The sequence below is a fragment of the Triturus cristatus genome, chromosome 10 (genome assembly GCF_964204655.1).
Source record: "Triturus cristatus chromosome 10, aTriCri1.1, whole genome shotgun sequence".
In the NCBI taxonomy this organism is placed as follows: domain Eukaryota; kingdom Metazoa; phylum Chordata; class Amphibia; order Caudata; family Salamandridae; genus Triturus; species Triturus cristatus.
Genome location: NC_140593.1, coordinates 520,477,273 through 520,497,496, shown reverse-complemented (window position 1 = coordinate 520,497,496; position 20,224 = coordinate 520,477,273).

Here is a 20,224-nt window from a genome sequence, read left to right as displayed (position 1 = left end):
ATCCTTCTTTTTTCCGATTCTGCAACTTGCAGGGACTGCTTTACAAAAAGCTTATTGTGCTGCTTCACCACCTCCTCCACAAGTACCTGCAGTTCCTTCAGGCTGAATTTCATTTTCCTCTTCCTTTCACCTCCATCTGTGTCCTGGCTGGCCATTGTGCAGGATCAGTTGACAATGTTCAGGCACTGGCTCTGTTGCACTCCTCAGCACTCCCAGCCGCTTCAGAGGGTTCTGATTGTGTGCACCTGCCTGGGTGTGGCCACTTCCTGGTTGGGAGGGGTGGGGGTTGCACATGATTGGCTGATTCCTCAATTGATGTGTTTTTGAAATTCCGATTCTGTAAATTCCGATTCTGTAAATACCGATTCGGTAAATACCGATTCTGGAATACCGGTCGGTATTGTGGAATCGGTAACCATTTTCTGAATTTTACCGAATCGGAAAAATTTACCGAAAAATTAGGTACATACGAAATACCGATTTCTAAATACCGATTCGGTAAAATTCGGTATTTAGGAATCGGTAAATTTAACTTACCTACATATGGACCAAAGTCACATAGAGCTTATTCATAATACTCAGCAGTATTTAGGAGTAATCAGGATCCTCTGGCATTGGAATGCAGGGCCAAATGTACTAGCAGTAGGAACTCTGATTTTCGAATTGTTATTTTTGATGAATTGCAATTTGGAAATCGCAATTCCCAATGTATGAAAATTGAAAATTAAAATTAGGGATTGCTAATGGGTCACAAATCAGCCTACCTCGTAAATTGTAAAGAGGGAGTTCACAGTTTACGACCCTTTGGAATGATAGCCATTACAGAAATGGTGGCCTTCTGGAGTCAGCAGACCACCATGTCTGTGATTGCTCTGAAAAAAACAATCTTTTTTTTCTTTGAAATGCAGCCCCTTTTACCTAAGGGAAAATGGGATGTGTTAAGGAAAATGGGCTGCATTTCAGAAGAAAAATATGAAAGATTTAAAAATCTTTTGTAGAGTTGGAGGTGGTCCGTAAAACCACTGCCTGCGCTTAGAAAATATTTTTCTTGACATTCTCAAAGGGGAAGGGGTCCCCTTCAAAATATGGATACATACTACTGCAAATCCGTGATTGTAAAGAATGCCCTAAACACAACCCTTCCATATACTGATTCACAAACTCAAACTGCGCTTCTGTAGAATTGCTGTTTGGTGTTTGTACTAGGAGTGGGTGGGACTCATGCAGTTTCACTCCATGGAATTCGAGTGAATTACATGAAAACTCCACGAGATTCTGCAGAGTTTAATGAAAGGGTGGAAATCGGCATGTTGCGCTGCATGTGCTGATTTTTAGTAACTTTAACTTGTTCTGCATTGCAAAACCAGCACGAACGGTACTACGCAGTGTGCCAGAGGGCACTGCTTATTTGCTGCTGCTCAAGTAGATTTTCTATTCGAGCAGCAGCTTTCACACCGTGAACCATCATGACGGTTCATGACCACCTGCATTGAGAAAATCTCGCTGAGTGCCCTCCTAAAAATCGTGCTAGTGGAGCAAATTCTTGTTCGCCTCGCCGACTTAATTTTGGAGTGTTGCGCATGAGAAAAAACTTTACCACTTGGCAGTTGGTGGAGTGGTGCCGGGATTCCGCGGTAAAAGCATAACATGCAGTGGGCAAAGCTCCTCTAACTTTGCCGGCGGACCAGAATTTATCGCCCACCCCTAGTTGGAACATCAAAAAAAGCATTTTTGCAGTTTCTAAAGGCTCAAGTCTGCGAAATGGCTGTTTGCAACCTCTAAAATGCGCAGTGCCTGTGGCCCTTGGTATTTTCACTGAAATGACCAGGCTCAAAGCAGAAAAATGTAATGTGTTGACTAAAAACGTTTAGTTATTAGGATCATTTGTAATTTATATATGTAGCTGCACACCATCAATGCATCTCTTTCACTCTACCTCAACACCTAGATTAGACAAGTGATGTTAAACCTGCACATTGCCCCCCTCCCCAAATCCCTGGTAGTTCTTTCTCACGGTCATTTTGGGGGCTGAGTGGATTGCCTTGCCTGGTAGTAGCTGCAAAGATCTTGGAGTATTGTGCAACCCCTGGGAGTACATGAGCCGGTGTAGGGCCCTTGCTGTTCTACTATGCCACCAGGAGCTGTACTACAGAAAGTGCCCCGGGAGTGCAACTGACATGTGTGCCCGATATCTGCACCTCTAGGGCACTTTGGCATTACAGCAGGAATCACAAACACCTGTGGGGCAAATTCTGTAACTGAGATCGAGCTGGTGCACCGGCGCAATACTAAGTGAAAACATTTTGCTTGTGCTTCTATGCTGTATTATGGACACCATGACAGAGGCAAAGAAACTGTCAGAGGGGCCAACCCCCAGGAAACACCCCTACAAATGAGAAAGGAAGTTGCATGGACCCTCCCTGACATGCTCCTGCAGGTGGTGTAGTTATGCACTGTACTAGTATCCTGTAGGATCTCTGTGCCCCCTTTCAAAACCAAGCTGGGTGCCACCTGCACTATGAAAGACATATTTGCTGCTTCAAACAGCTGGTCAGCAGGTCTACTCCCGGTAGTGTGCCATATATTTAATAAGGACTCTGGACTCTAAAGTCTGGCTGCTGAATTTTTGTTGCATTGCAAATGAGAGCAGATAGATGGCTGCTGAGTTTTTCAATACAATACTGCCAGCTCCTGAGGTCCTTCATTTGGTGGACATGGGAAGGCAAATGCAGTTAGCTTTGTCTCCAACCACTAGAAGCCATCAGCAGTCCTAAGTCAGTCACTGATTTCAGACAGTACTGACAAGTGGTAATATTAACTTGTTCAATAAACTGCACATCGTAGTGGAAGATTTACTAAAATTCCACACAATTCAGTGCAGCAATGTTGCATTGCATGAGAGAGAGAGAGAGAGAGAGCAGGACAGAACTATCTACTGCAGATCAGTTCACATGCACTGTGACATTTTCAGGCTTGCTTTCACCATGTGCACCATAAGCCAATGGTGTGTGGGTAATGTCTAGCAGAGGTTTTATCCTGGACGGGTACCCTCCAGTACAAAATACTATGCTCAGGCAAACTGTTGTCACTTGATATATGTACAACAAACATAGAAATTTAGAGAACTTTGGGAAATAAGCATTTCTCTTAGTTTAAGCCACCTGCCTTAAAGACGTTTATTGTTTTCTGCAAAGCACTGCCTAAAAATGTTAAAAGATAGGGATTTGCTTCAAAACCCATGTGTTGTAGCATTGGAATGCCTATTTACTACCCATGAAAAGCCCCATTGATATAAAGGAAAACAAAGCAGAACAAATAATTATTTGTGCTTGTAAGAAAATACTGTATCAAGCATTTGTGATGGTTTGCTTCACCTAGGTGACTTTGAACATGCTCAAATCCTTGATCTGCCTCTGAATTGTCATGACAGGCTGGGAGCAATGCTTAGTTTGTATCGGTGGTAGCAGGTGGTTGGCACTGGTACACATTTCTGGGGGCCAGACTTGTTTTTCAGGATCAAACATTGACCCAGAACAAGCGTGATAAAGGTTGATAAGGGAAGAAGATAGAGGGATGGAAAGATATGAAAACATTGTCAAAGTAAGAAAGAAGGGGCAAAAAATAACCTGTACCACTGGAATTGTAATTTTAATTATAAATTGTATCGATATAGCGCTTACTAACCTTGACCAGGCATTGAAGAGCTTTTTGGCGGGTAGCACTCTAATTCAGAGCCCAAGTGGGTAGTTTCATGGTTAGTAGATGAGTAATATGTGCTTCCACTTTTCCTTGTATAATGATTGTGTTAAGTTTGTTAGGTTTGTGTTTCTTCAGGTCTCATATGTTTAATAGTTTTTTGCGTGGGGAGAGAATGATGGATGTGGATTAGAAAAGGGAAGTTATGAGTGGTATTCTGAAGGATATTCGGAAGTTTGTAGCAGTCAGAAAGGGCTCCTCTAAATATTATGTACATAGGAGCAGTGATAGACAGACAGACAGACAGATAGATAGATAGATAGATAGATAAATAGACAGACAGACAGACAGACAGACAGACAGATAGACAGATAGACAGATAGATAGATAGATAGATAGATAGATAGATAGATAGATAGATAGATAGATAGATAGATAGATAGATAGATAGACAGACAGACAGACAGACAGATAGATAGATAGATAGATAGATAGATAGATAGATAGATAGATAGATAGATAGATAGATAGATAGATAGATAGATAGATAGATAGATAGATAGATAGATAGATAGATAGATAGATAGATAGATATTTTTGTAATATGTGGGTACCTCCCTACAATCCGATTTGGATAAGATGACATATGTGTTTTATAGAAAGAAGCATAAAGCTATAGGCACACACCCAAATGCTTATACATTATGTAAATATGAAGTATTTAATATGTATTATGACATACATATTTATAATATAAAAGACACATTGTTTGTTACATATAGATTAACTTTAAAGGTAACATTATTTTTTGGTGTTTTGATTTTTTTTCTTTCTTTCTTTTTTTGCACTAACTAAAATAAAATAAATATATACCTGTATACAAAATATACCCACACATCTCGATCTAACTTTGGGTATACAAATAAATATATATCACATAAACACATTGTCACGAGGGGAGCCAGTCCGGACCCCCAGAGATAAAAGAAATGAATAGCAGGACTATACCTCTTGCGCCTCTTTCCCCGCAGCATCCCAAGAACTGGAACCAGGAAGAACCGACGCTTCCACGACCACAGGAGGAAGCAGGACCTTGTTTCTTTAATTGGGCCAAGTTCGCGGAAGGTCCCGCCCCCTGGAACGTCACCGTGTCAGAGGCCCCAAAACCTGGAAGGAAGGAGAAGGAAACGGAGAGACCTGAAGGGGAACGCGAGAGCGAGGGACGAGAGGACCGAGCCGAGGAAGAACCCCCGATGGAGCCGACCCTCAGAGACGATTCCCTTCCCAGACCGACAGAGCCAGGAGGCCAAGGACACCATGCACCGCCCAGCCACTCGTCAGGAGATGCGTGGCTCACCCAGGTACGGGCGCGGGTCTTGGGGAGGGTAGGGAGGAAAGGTTTTAAACTCCCGTGATCACACCGTCAACTTCCTTACACCCCCTTTCCTTTTGTTTGGGTTATACTGTTTTGGGGAATTGTGCACCGTGTGTCTCCTCACGACCCTACCCATTCACCACTTACAGCAGGACCGTCGACTGAATACAAGACCTTTCTTTTTTTCTTTCTTTGCATTTGCCTTCCGGTCCGGCGGCCGCCATGGGAGCACCCTGGAGTGGAGGAAGGAGGAAAGCCCCTTTCAAAGAGGACGACGATCCCCAGATAACGAGCCGGAACTCACTTTACCATACTATAGACTGCCTCCCAGGAGGAAAAGACTGTTAAGGACAAAAAGCAGTACCTGTGTCTGTGAGTTCCTCTAACCCGCTTACACTGGTGGAGAATGCGGGCATAGAGGCAACCATCTGTACTAAAAAGATGGAGGAGTTATTACAGCACCTAGTAAAAGGGCAGGAACAATTAGGATGGGTCGTGGAACAGCAGTTAGCCTCCGCCCATGCCGACAGAGAAGCATTTAAATCCACACTGTCCGTCCAAATGGAAGGTTTGCAAAAGGTGATAACAGAACCTCAGACCAACCACTACCGGGAACCCAGAGGTCCCCATCCCGGTCCCTCGGGGGTATCTCTCCAGAAATACGTACCGGGAGAAGATCCAGATGCCTTTTAATAAAATTTTGAGAGGGCTGCACATGCTTGCGGTTGGCCCCTGGAGAAGTGGCCATTCTTTCTTGCGCCACTTTTGTCCTCTGAGGCTCAGGCGGCATATCAGGTGGCGAACGCCTCAGGGAACATCCCCTATGCCTACATCAAGACTGTCATACTGGATCACCTAGGCCTAGACTCAGAGGCCTATCGCGTAAGGTTTAGGAAGGAACGAGGCACACCAGGGGAAAACCCAAAGACTTTATTTTTTCGATTGAAAATGGCTGCTAACAAATGGCTAACCCCGGCGGTGTCATCCAAAGAAGATATCATGGATAAAATATATTTGGAACAATTCCTGGAGGCACTACCATATACCACTCAGAAATGGCTGCGGCAGCACCCCGGCTTAACGACTGAACAAGCCGTGGAGATGGCGGTTACTTTCGCCAGAGCTCAACCCCGGTTGCACCCCTGGGAACCCGACAAAACCTCCAGCGGTTCCGCGATCAGGGCAGAGAAGAAAACCCAACCTAGTACTGAAGCATATCAGCCCCGCCCCTACCGACCGGAGATCCCCAGCTCCCGGGCCCGCAATGTTTCGAGTGTGGGACCTGGGGCCACTTCGCCAGACTATGCCCGCAAAGAAAGATGTCAGAAGAGCCCATGGAAGTAGGATACCTCCCCAAGACTGTTCTGTACTCAGCGGAATTAGGAGGAGCCTATCACGTGAGAGTAAGGGTGAATGGGGCGGAGGTTAGGGCCCTCCTGGATTCGGGCTGTAAGCAGTCCGTGATAAACGGGGTATTCATCAGGGCTCACCAGATCCTACCCAACTCCTCAGTGTATATCAAGTGTGTCCATGGGGATATTAAAGAGTACCCCGTAGCCAACATAACTCTGGAAGTGGCTGGGGGGAAGGCATATTCTGTGAAGGTGGGTGTCCTCGAGACTCTCCCTGAAGAGATAATAATAGGGACGGACAATCCCACCTTCCTTGATTTATTCACGCATGCTCTCCATCTATCCGCTCCCCGGTATCGGAAGGAAAACCAAGTCCTCCCCTCTGTGCCGGCATTACTTTCCCCCGAACCTTGGGCCACGGATAAAAGTTTTAAATTCGCACAGGCTAACGACCTCACTCTGTTCAATGCATGGGGACAGGCACACGTGGGGCAAGATAACCCTGACCCCCGATATCGGCGCTTTCTCATCAAGGAGGGCCTTCTTTATAGATAAGGTGATAAGGAGGCACCCCATCAACTTATCATACCAGTTTGCTTTAGAGAGCAAATCATGTTCTATGCTCATACCCACCTGCTAGCTGGTCTCATAGGGAGCTAGAAAACAACCCAAAACATCCTGAGGCACTTTTATTGGCCAGGCATATATAAAGACATCAAGATCCATTGCCAGTCTTGCGACGTGTGTCAGAGACATAGCCACCGTCCTCCCGCCATACCCCTACAACCACTCCCGATAATAGGTACCCCGTTTGAAAGGGTGGGGATGGACCTGATAGGGCCCCTACCTAGAACCAGGAAGGGTAATGTGTACGCGCTGGTCATCATGGACTATGCCACTAGGTTCCCCGAAGCTTTTCCCCTGAAAGCTCCTACTTCTCGAGCCATAGCGGAAAAGCTAATTGAACTATTCTCCAGGGTGGGGTTCCCGCGGGAGATCTTGACAGACCAGGGCACTCCCTTCGTCTCCAGGCTGATGCAAGATGTATGTAAAATGTTGGACCTCCGTCACATTCACACCTCAGCGTATCACCCCCAAACGGATGGACTGGTTGAGCGCTACAATGGCACCCTCAAGTCCATCCTCAAAAAGAGGTTGTCAGTGAACGGGACAGACTGGGACCAAGTACTCCCCTTAGCCCTTTATGTCATCAGAGGGCAAAAACAAAGTAGTCTCGGATGTTCGTCATTTGAGTTGTTGTACGGACGCCAACCACGAACGCTCCTCAAGATGACTAAGGAAGCTTGGGAAAACGAAGAAACAGGAGAAGAACGGACCATAATGGAATATAGCCAGACCCTAAAAAAACAGCTGAGTAAGATAAGAGAGCTGGCCTACTCCTGCTTAGCGAAGAGCCAAGAGAAACAAAAGAAAATCTATGACAAGGGGAAGCGCTGGAGACGACTAGAAGGGGGAGAGTGGGCTCTTTTCTTACTACCATTAAGTACAAACAAATTCCAGGCAGAATGGAGGGGGCTGTATAAGATGGTTGGAACGGTAGGAAAGATGAGCTATAAGATCCAGCTCACCGCCCAGAAAACCCAGATCTATCACATCAACTCTCTGAAAAAGTGGATAGGGCCGTTACCCCAGAATACTCATCTCGTTATACCCACGAGAGCCTCCTCGGCGTCAATACTGGAGATGCTAGTGATAAACGATGACCTAAGGAAACAAGAACAAGACGATTTACAGAACCTGTTGCTCCCTTTTGCCCCCTTGTTTTCCAACCTTCCAGGGAAGACCTCCATAATAGAACATCGGATAGAAACCCTAACTGGAGCCGTGGTGAAACAAAGGCCTTACCGGATACCCGCAGCTAAAAGAGCAGACGTACAAAGAGAAGTGCAAGAGATGTAGCGTCTGGGGGTGATAAGGCCACCCCGAAGCGAGTGGTCCTCACCAATAGTGATGGTTCCTAAACCCGATGGGAGCACCAGGTTTTGTATGGACTTTAGGGCCCTGAATCAGATATCTTCTCTTGATGCTTACCCGATACCCCGCATCGATGAGCTCATAGAGAAACTCGGAGATCCAAAATTCATAAGCACATTAGATCTCACCAAAGGCTACTGGCAAGTACCTTTGAAAGAAGAAGACCGGAAAAAGACAGCCTTTGTGACTCCTGATGGCCTCTAGGAGTTCAATGTGCTCCCTTTTGGCCTACACGGGTCGCCCACCACCTTCCGGCGCCTCATGAATAAAGTACTAAGAGCTCACTCTGGAATTGAAATATCCTACTATTGAGAAGGAATGTCTTGCGATCAAGTGGGCGGTGGACAAGCTAAGGTATTATCTGGAAGGACATCCTTTCACTCTTTACACAGACCACGCGCCCCTTAAGTGGATGAGCCAGAACATCTCTCAAAATCCCTGAGTCTTAAGGTGGTTCCTATCACTGCAACCCTTTTCCTTTACCGTACACCATAGGAAACGTACCGATAATGTTAATGCTGACTATCTCTCTCGGTTCCCTCTCCCCAATTGGGAGAATCCAAGGGGGGGTGGTGTGTCACGAGGGGAGCCAGTCCGGACCCCCAGAGATAGAAGAGATGAATAGCAGGACTATACCTCTTGCACCTCTTTTCCCGCAGCATCCCAAGAACTGGAACCAGGAAGAACCGACGCTTCCATGACCACAGGAGGAAGCAGGACCCTGTTTCTTTAATTGGGCCGAGTTTGCGGAAGGTCCCGCCCCCTGGGACGTCACCGCGTCAGAGGCCCCAAAACCCGGAAGGAAGGAGAAGGAAACGGAGAGACCTGAAGGGGAACGCGAGAGCGAGGGACAAGAGGACCGAGCCGAGGAAGAACCCCCGACGGAGGCGACCCTCAGAGACGATTCCCTTCCCAGACCGACAGAGCCAGAAGGCCAAGGACACCACGCACCACCCAGCCACTCGTCAGGAGACGCGTGGCTCACCCAGGAATGGGCGCGAGTCTCGGGGTGGGTAGGGAGGAAAGGTTTTAAACTCCCGTGATCACGCCGCCAACTTCCTTACACCCCCTCTCCCTGAGCACTATCGACACGGGGCATCCCCTTACCTTTTGTTTGGGTTATACTGTTTTGGGGAATTGTGCACCGTGTGTCTCCTCACGACCCTACCCGTTCACCACTTACGGCAGGACCGTCGACTGAATACAAGTCCTTTCTTTTTTTCATTCTTTGCATTTGCCTTTCGGTCCGGCGGCCGCCACGGGAGCACCCTGGAGTGGAGGAAGGAGGGAAGCCCCTTTCAAAGCGGACACCAATCCCCAGATAACGAGCCGGAACTCACTTTAACATACTATTGACTGCCTCCCAGGAGGAAAAGACTGTTAAGGAAAATAAAGGCCAGCATAAAAGCAGTACCTGTGTCCGTGAGTTCCTCTAGCCCGCTTACACACATATAAGCATTATACTTATTAACATTGATGTACAAGCAATAAATACCTATAATCTAGATCCATATGTACATTCATGTAATAATAGTTAGATGTTCAGTCATGCCTAGATATTTTAAGTGAAAACATTGCCTGTATATATACATGAAATGCGTTTTTTTGTTTAATATTAAAAATATTTTGATATATACTTAAATTATATTTGCTTTTACCTCTAATCATATTTACATATTTTGGCATATATGTGTAATCCTAGAAGGAGCAGAAACCTTAGCTACATATATATTTTCTACATACAATGACATACTTATGACTGAAGTGTATAAGCATGAATGACTTTTTACAAATGGAATAGTTCAACAATATTTTTGATATCTCCTTCTTGGAAAGCTTTTGGATGATCCGTCAAGCAGGTGGCAAGTAAAAGGGGGGGGGCAAAATATGTTTTCCCCATGCAGTTTTCCATAGGAAAAAGTACTGCAATACAGCAAAAACTGCTGAACTGAATTACACCAAATTTGGCAGAAAGCCAGATCTTGATCCATAAAGTGTGCTTTTTGTGATTTAGTGTTAATCGGTTCAATAGTTTTTGAGAACTTACGGTAAAATTATATACATAATGAGACCTATACTTGGTAATACCATGGAGTAACCCAGTACCGCAAGCTCAAAACACACAATCTGATTGGCTGACCCCAATCTGAAGAAAATGTTGCAGCCAGCATTTTATGACTTAGGAACTCCGACCCCAGGTTGTAAGAAATAAAAAATAAAAAATAAGGGGGAAGGTAGAGGTAACGTGACCCCTTGGGACTTGTGGGGTCAAATAAAAAATAATTTGTTCGCAGTGCAGTGGTAATGTGGTAATACCGCAAAACCCAGCATGGCCCGTGAACATTTGTGGAAGTATGGAGTCTCCACAAAAAGAATTATGGGGGCCTTGGCGTGTAGCACGACCATGGGGATTGGCTAGTATCGAGAGTGCGGCACCAGTGAACGGCTGGGTATCTAGTGCCAGGTTGGTATAGTAAGGTATCGTAATAAAATATTCCTTTACGTTGAAAAAACCCTAGAGATTCACTGAAAAAAACAATTAAAGTGACAATATAGTTAGTGTAGTAATAATATCTTACTTTACATAAAAAAAACCTTATTCATATGGATGATTTTTGTTCTATTGTGTAGGTAGGGCATGAACCAAGAGAGAACTGAGCCCTCTATTCCAAGTTCCTTGAGTTTACAGATTAGTCTGTCATGATTCACTGTGTCAAAGGTCCAAGACAAGTTGGGCGGCAACCGCATTCTGGTCTACTGTGTTTTTTCTGGGTAAAGGCTGCTCTTCCATAAGTTTGTCTAGGAATGGCCCGTTTGCTAAAGGTCAGTAGTTGTCAGGGATTCTGTGTCCAGGTTAGTTTCCTTTAATAATGGCTACATGTATGCCTTTTTTTAAGCTTTGTGGAACAACTCCTGTCATTAGGGAGTGGGTAATGAGTGTTCTGAATGTGAAAGCTGCTGAACTTGTTAAAAGTATGTTTCTTTTTGATAATCTTCCTTTGAAAATCCCAAATGCATATTTCAAAGAGCTAGATCAAATAATCAGGAAGTTGGTATGGAATAACAAACATTGCCAGGTTAAAATAGCCACATTACAATTAGATGTAACATCAGGAGGCTTGGCACTTCCACATTTTCCCACGTATTACCAGGCTTCTTTAGCTAACTTGCTCTCTCAACTAGGTGAAGATCAGTCGGTTTTTGATAATTTTCTGCTAACTCATATGCTGAAGGAAAGTGCTATAACACTCCCCATTTTTCTACGTTTGGCAAAACGTCCGAAGAAAACAAGGTACGAGGTGATACTGATATTAGCTGAAAGAACTCAGTTATTTTTTAAACCCTGAAATATTCCTATATTGCATGCATATACCCCTATACAGGATTGTGAAGCAGAAGGTCTCATACTGTCAAAAGGACTCTAGCGGATATGGCAAGAGCTAGGTTTTCCCCAGTTAGGGAATTTTTACAATCATGAAACGATAATTACATGGGAAACGGTTAGACTCCGAGCCAGTGTACCAACCACCGGCCTCTTTCTTAGCTTTCTTAGATAATTTTCTTAAAAACAACTATTCTATGATGGGCGAAATGGCACGTCAAATTACTCAGCAGATGGCAAATAAAATGGTGGGGGTCGGCTGCTGGTATCAGCTGCTTCATCAAAAGGCCAATTCAGATGAGATCTTGATAAAAGTGCTTCAAAAAATGTATTCGGAGACTGGCTGTAAGTTTAATGTTAAAGAATGGAAACAGCTTAGTGAGTTAGCAAACAAAGCATTTAGAGGGGCTAACTCTAAGAGAATGAATCTAGATAGTTATTATATTATACACCTGAAAGACTATCTAAAATGTTTCAAACGAGCACGAATCAATGTTTACGATGTAACAAAAATGGTAATAATGGCTGGGTGCATACATTCTATCAATGCAATGATTTGCAGCACTTCTGGAAGGCGATTTTTGCCGAAATGTCTTTGATTTTGTCCTCGCCAATTGAGCCATCAGCTATGTTGGTGTTATTCGGCTCATCAGTGAAGTGTTTTACAAAACATCAGCAATATTTTATATTAATTTCTATTGCAGTTGCAAGGTCACTTGTTCTTCAAAATTGGAGAACCAATGAACCACCTAGTATTGAACACTGGTTTGATAAAATGTCCAGGACCTGTAGACTAGAAGAAGTTTATGCCAAGCGAATAGGAACAACTGTAAGATTCAGGGGTGTTTGGCAAACATTTTCTTTTAATGAGTTTGTGGACGAAAGATGATTCCAGGATATAGGTGATCCACACTATAAATACAATGCACTTTAAGTATTATAGGGTCTGCTCGTACCATTTAAACAATCTTATGCACATGGCACTTTTTTGGGAATTATATCTGCTGCTAGATTTGTATGCACTTTGTATGCACTTTACTCTTCTGCACATTGCACTTTTTTGACATGATTAGAGGGATATCAGTTGTAAGAATTGCATGTATTTTAATCAAGCAAGAATGTTTCCCATTAGGTTATATGCAATGAAGAAAGCATAGGGATTTTCTATATTTTTTAGCGGTATTATAATGTGGACCTTTCTGAACTATGTTTTCTCTAAAATTATTCCGATAAGCTGTACTATTGATTTTTTTTTCTTTCCTAGAGGAGTGAGTCTTATAGCCATTATAAAGTGAATTTATAATTCTGATGTTTTGGTTTAGTTTGCATCTTGTCATTATTTATGCACTATGTCTGATGTAATATAACTTGATTGTCTACTCTCTATTTTGTGTATTTTCCTGTTCAAATATATATATATTTTTTTTTTAAGTATGTTTTTGAAGATTTAAGGTGGACAAAAGCCAGAAGGGCAACCGACTGGCTTGGTCTCTTTGACATGATCCAGAAATTCAGTTGGTGATAGCTGTTTTAACCCCTTGCACGCTCATGACGGACCCGCTCCGTCATGAGCCACGGTTGCCGTGTGCTCATGACGGAACGGTTCCGTCATGTCACGGCCGTTGGCGGCCGCTCCGCCTACGCGGTGCTGTTTCCCCGCCTGTGCGGGGGGACAACGCAAATGGGCGGAGTCATGACGGAACCGTTCCGTCATGAGCACAGCTCAACCGTGGCTCATGACGGAGCGGCTCCGTCATGAGCACAGCGCCACCGCGCTGCCCCCCCGCACCCCCCAGCGCTGCGGCGGAATTCCCGCCGCAGCGAAAGGGTTAAGGAGTGTAGAGGCTGTGATAGCCATCCCCTTGTGTTGGAAATGGGATGGGGATGTTGTTTTTTTGTTGTTTAAGTAGGAATCCAGTATGTTTGCTTTAGTTGTGTAATGAGTTGCCAGTTTGTCACAGAAATCTTGAGAAATGGGACTGATTCCTTTTGTGCAGTTTGGCTTACGGAATTCTGTGAGTATTTTATACAATTCTTCATTGGTACATTTTGCATTGTGGATTCTGGTGAAATAGTATAGCATTTTATTTATTGTTGACTGATATATTCTGTTATACTTTTGTAGACATATTTTGTCAGGAGGGCTGTTTATTGTGAGCCAAATGTGTTGAAGCTTAGCAATTTGTTTTTTGCTCTTTTTACTTCTACATTCATCCAAGGGGGCATGTTTTCTGTTGTTTTGTGTAGATGTTTTTAGTGGGTTTAATAAATCAAATCAGTGAAATTAAAAGCTTCATTTAGCCATCCATTGAGGGTTTCTGCTGAATTTATTATGAACAGACCTGTGTTGGAGCTAAGCTGGTTTTCCAGTTTCTCAAAATTCAACTTGCTCCAGATGGTAACCTGACTACATTGACCGGAGTAATCCTTTGGAATGCGACTAGGTTAGACTTGCCAACATTTATATCTAAGGTGTGTCTTGTGATATGTGTTGGATTGGGAATAAACTGTTGTAGATTGTGTTTGTCTAGGCCAGTGAGGCTAATTCTGGGGTGTGGCATTTTAAGTTTATCAAACCATATGTTCAGGTCACCAAGGATGTATATGTTTGTATACGTTGTGAAAAAGGTTTGAGATTGTGTATAGGAAAATGTCCAGAAATGTTCCATTGCTCAAAATAAAGAGAAAGTGAAGTGTTGTGGTGGAAAGAGGCATAAGGTGCTATCAAAGGCTTGGCAGCTTTGGTATTATGTAGCCCCAGCATTCAACAGCTCCAACATCAAGCTCGAAAGAAAACTCGATCCCATAGACTTATGTTTTTTTTTTTTTTACATATCAAGTATGGACAGAAAGGTAAGCACACATCTGCACTTCACCTGGGACTCCTTCTTCTGTTTAGCTCAGTTCTCAAATTCAAACAGCAAAGGCGAAGTCTCCTGCCAGGGACAGCTTAAGCATTTTGAGGGCCCCGGACCAAACGTATTTTGGGGCCCGTGTACGGAACAAGTGTGGAATTATAATTCAATCCCAGGTCTTTCATGGCTTTTTGCTAGGGTCACTGACATTGCAGAGGCACACAGATCCAAATTCTAAATGTGTTTATATCTAATACTCAGGGATAGTGACAAGTGTTTTCAGTTTCATAATAATACACCAGCTCATAAATATTATCGCAAATATTATCTGTGATCCACTCCCATTTCTCATATGTGAGGTCCTGTTTCAACCTAAAAGAAACTCTTTATGGATGTTGCATGAGTTGAAAAACATAACAATAGCATTTCTCTGCAAAATGTCTATAATAGAGTCCAAAAGATCACCCATATTAACAATAAATCAAAGGAAAACTGGTTTTAAAACAATCTGTTTAAGAATTATTCAAGGTCATCATGACACCACTGCCTGGAGAACAGAGCAGGCTTTATCAAGGGGCCCCTTGAACTGCTAGGGCCCTGGGCCAGTACCCACTTTGCCCATGTCTTAAAACGTCACGGTCTCCTGCCACCGTTTGTACTGTGTGCTCCCAGTAGGCCTCACAAGCAATGCTTGAAAATCACATGGGAAGAGCTTCACACATGGTAATTGCATGAGATAGCACTAGGTGCAGATCAAATTAAAGGAAAGTGATCAAGTTAACCCTGTTATTGTGGGCACTAATCCTTGGGCACTGGGCACCATTGTGTATGTGGGAGTGGGAAAGAAGGAATAGTGACTTGCCTGATTGTTAGGAAACATTTTGTCAGAGTTAAACATTGCATATTTCAGGATCAAAGAGGAGGCGAGAGGCATTAATAGGCAAACATTCACCAGCATTATTAAAGGAGCGTGTTGATGAATAATGTCACATTCGGCCTTAAAATCCAAGCAGACGTCATCAAGCAAAGGAACATTCTGAAAGGTCTAATATTGGTGTTTCCAAGAGGAAGCGTACAGAGATCTCTTGTTTTTCTTTCTCCCATGCATGGCTCCTTCAAGAAAGTTAAAGAAAAATATTTACATATATTTGAAAGAGCAGTGATTGCTGATATATATGAGAAGTCAGCTCTTTAACGAACCATCATTATTTAGGACATCTGTACATGGAGAAATAAGTTGGGAAACAAACACGTTTTTTGAATGGCTCCACGGTTTGTCGCATTTCTAAGATGGGAATGTTTTAATATTTAAATTGATCGAAGGCCTTATTTTTTGTTGCTTTTATTGGCTCTTGAACCATTTCTATAAAGCTGTTTGCTCTTCACATTCTAGTCATAAATTAATTCTTTTCTTAGAATCGTTTTAGAACATTCATCAGTTGCTATCTAGTGTTAGTTTGGTGTAATTGCAGGCGAGCTGTGAGCAGCAGTGATTTTACGACTGGTAAAATGTTGACAGGATCAAGTTTCTTAGTCTTTACCTACATTACCACACAATATATCTTTTCTTATGCTTGTACTGTATTTCAGGGGAACAGCAAACACAAAAAACAATGTTTAAATGCCAATAGTAAGATGAAACAACAAAAGAAAGCCTCCTTCACTACATGTAAAACATTTTAGTAGGATTTATATGTTCTTTAAAATTGATAACTTTCCCATTAACATCCAAACTAAAAACCTGCTAATTCCAATTCTTGAGGGTTTCAATCCAAAGATCAAGGCTAAGTCGGCAACAGACTGGCAATTGGTTTGTTACAACCAACCACATATATTTTCACGAGCAAGGAAATGCTTCATATTGCATTTTTTCTACTACTACACTAAACTGCAAATTTTAGTGGGCAGCGTTACTCGTATCTTGTCACACCTCTAAGAGGGTTTTACATGGTATTAATATGTTCCTAAAACATTTGGCAGGTGCAACATTATAAACAAATAAATAGCATTCAGGCCTTATCAGCTCAAAAATATGAATCTTTTAGAGGGCTAAACATTTCTCTAAGATACTTGTACATGTTATGGTTTCATTCTTTGGAGATCCCTTCTTATTTTAATGAATATTAACTATGGTCTATCAGGCACTGTCTGTCACAAAATATGGTTTCTTTTGCATCTTTGTAAAAACGTTTTCCCTAACAACCGTACATACATTGAACTCCGGGAGTATGCTAACAAACCAATAATACAAATATTCTTTGTAATAAGTTTGTCTCTGGTAACATTATATAAGCAATATTTAAACCCATTGCTTAACATCCACAAGGTTTTAAACTTGAAATTTCACTCCTCAAGTCACAGAATCAGTTAACTAGCTTATATAAAATAGTGATGTAAATTCACAAAACACAGTATTAGACCTGACATCCTCTTCTCCCCAACTTTTGCCTTTCTTCTCCACTGTGTCTGACCTCCTATTTTCTGGAACTGAACTCTGAGCACTTTACCACTGCTAACCAGTGCTAAAGTGCATGAATACTTCCTGAAACATGCCAATATTGGATTATCCCCGAGTGGAATATTTAATTTACTTATAAGTCCCTAGTAAAGTGCAGAACCCGTGCCCAGGGCATGTAAATGAAATGCTACTAGTAGGAACTTGTTTTACCACCCACTTAAGTAGTCCTCTAACCAAGGCTCAGGCCTGCCTTTTGCAAATCTGTGTGTGCAGTTTACCCTGCAACTTTAACCTGGCAAGATAAACCTCTTGCCAGGCCCAAACCTTCCCTTTTTATACATGTAAGTCAGCCCTAAGGTAGGCTCTGGACAACCCAGAGGACAGAGTGCATTGTATTTAAAAGGGAGGGCATGTACTTTTAAGGTTTACATGTCCTGGTAGTATAAAACTCTTAAATTCATTTTTCTCTACTGCAAGGCATATCTTTCTCCCATGGGATATCATTGGAATTACCTTATTACCTTTTATAGGTGTAATTCCCAATCATAAATAGATGGACTTTTTAAGTTTGGTATCTATGAGGTCACAATTTAATATCACATCTTATGGTGAAGCCGGATTTTTGCAATTCTCAAAATGCCACTTTTAGAAAGTTAGATAAGGTAAACAGCTGGTTTGCACTCAGAAGGAACACAAGAAACAACAAGCTTATCAAATAACAACAGTATTCAATGCGGTGTGCACTCAGAGAGGAGGTCCAGCCCACCCCCTATCTAAATAGTGAAAGAACTAGGACAAGAGTCATAGACTCTAGGTGCACTACCAGTAAGCACTCAAAAGAGTATTCACCAATATAACATACACAAGTAATCAGATTTCCCAAATGAAATATTCAAAATCAACACATTCACATGTGAATAAAGTCCATAGGTAAAGTGCTCTGTAGGAAGACCAATAGTAGTTCAGATGAATCTTTTTATTGTAGGCAGGCTTGCATTTGTCCCGGGGGATATTTCATTTAAGATCGTGGAACAGCAAACACATGAATCCCATGAGTTAAGATCAAATCCCAATGCATTTTGAACATAAAAGGCTGCCCTTCATCAGGGGACTCTACAAGCAAATCAAATGCAATGTTGTGAAGGCCTTCTCAGTTGAATAAAATTGTGATGTTCATCTCCGTGAGGTACTCAATGAGAAAATAATAATAATAATAATAAGTGTGTCGAAAACATGTTTCAACTCTAGCTAAAAAGTAAATGTTGCATTGTGATATGCCTCAAGAGGAAAAAAAGGAAAAGAAAAAGATTGTGAGTGATCGTGTCAATAGGTTTCAGGAAGTTTTTTTCCCACTGCGTCATTTTCTTGTAAATATGCCTCTGATTATATCTGAAACTTGGTGCCTGCTTTAAGGCTTTGAGCCTGAATAAATGTTCTCATTAATGCAGATGTGGCTGGTAACAGAACACTATGAGTCCCATCAGCATTGCAGATAATAGAGGCATGCCACCGAATCCAAGCAGGCACAATGCCTGGGTGAAAATCTACAGGAAGATGGAGAAAAATGTTTATTTATTTATTTGAAAGTTTTGTATAGTGCTAACAAGAACCTTACGGTTATCAGAGCGCTTTACAGGGTCCATGTAAGTAAACCAATACACGCATAGAAGAAAATGAAGGTAAGACTGATACAAAAATATTACTAAACCATACATTACTAAACCATACTAGCAGGTAAATTATAGGTAACGTACATGTAAGTAGATCAGGTAAATTTAGCTATGAGAATAGCTTTCACTTCTTTTTTGAAGAATGCAGTGGAGGGATTCAGTCTCGTTTCTGGGGGCAAAGAATTCCAAATCCAGATAGCCATTCCTGAGAAGAACCGGTTGTATGTTTTTTTCTTGAGAAATCGTTGTGGTTTCAGAAGAAGATTGCTGGAGCTCCTGGTGGATCTATTACCACATGAAAGCACTAATTTCTGAGCTAGATAACCTGAAGTTTTGTGATGTGGTGTCTTTTGTGTCATACAGGCAATTTCCAAGTGACTTCTAGCCTCGATCGGTAGCCAGTTGAGGGCTCGAAGGTCAGGAGATATGTGACTGTTTCTTTTGGAGCCAGTGATGAGTCTAGCAGCAGCGTTGATTGAAGCTCTTAAAGGGGCTGTCGTCACTCTGGGAAGTCTGCAGAGAGCTATACTCCCATATTCCACTCTGGGGATTACTAGAGCTTGAACTGCATGCTTGAAGTCATTTGGGGACAGGAAGGGTTTCCTTTTTCTCAAGGTGTTTATCTGAAAAAGTGCTCCTTTTATTGAGGCGCTGATGTGTTTCCGCATGTTTAGGTTTCTATCTAGGGTCACTCCCAGTGATTTTGCGATAATGCGAGGTTGACCTTTGAGTGCTGTTAGGTGGTTCATCCAATCGAGGATGGTGGTTGATTGGTTAGGGGGGGCAATTAAGAGGAATTCAGTTTTAAGAGTGTTCAGTTTCAGATGGTTTCCGGCCAGACAGATCTGCGTTTTTAGAAGCGTTGTATTGAGAGATTTGATGTCCTGGATCTTTATGTAGAGTTGAGTGTCATCCGCGTACATGTGGTAATGTACATTCGATGAACTGAGAAGTTCGGTGAGTGGTTCCATGAAAAGGTTAAAAAGTGTAGGTGAAAAGGAGGATCCCTGTGGTACTCCTAAAGTGACTGGGACGGTCTTGGATAATGATTGATTGACCTTGAATCTTTGTGATCTATTTTGGAGGAAGGAGGTGAACCAATTTAGAACAGCTCCTGATAGACTCATTCTGCGTTTCAGGAGGTTACATTTGGGAATTAGCACATGAATCTTGATTCTTGTGTGTTATTCTACATTAATTCATAATCAGCAGAAATACCCCCCACACAATTACTAATGCCCAAGGTATCAGTACTTCAAAGGGGGAAAGATTCTGGGCCAATAACTGGTTCATGCATAATGGACACCTATGTCTCAGCATTTCCCTTTCGCCCATTTTGCAGACAGACCAGGTGGCTCATTCTAGGAGATGGGTAGGGGGTGGATGATAGTTCATGGCTCCTTGCCCACTAGCAAGGTACCAAAAATGTTCCAGGCCTGAA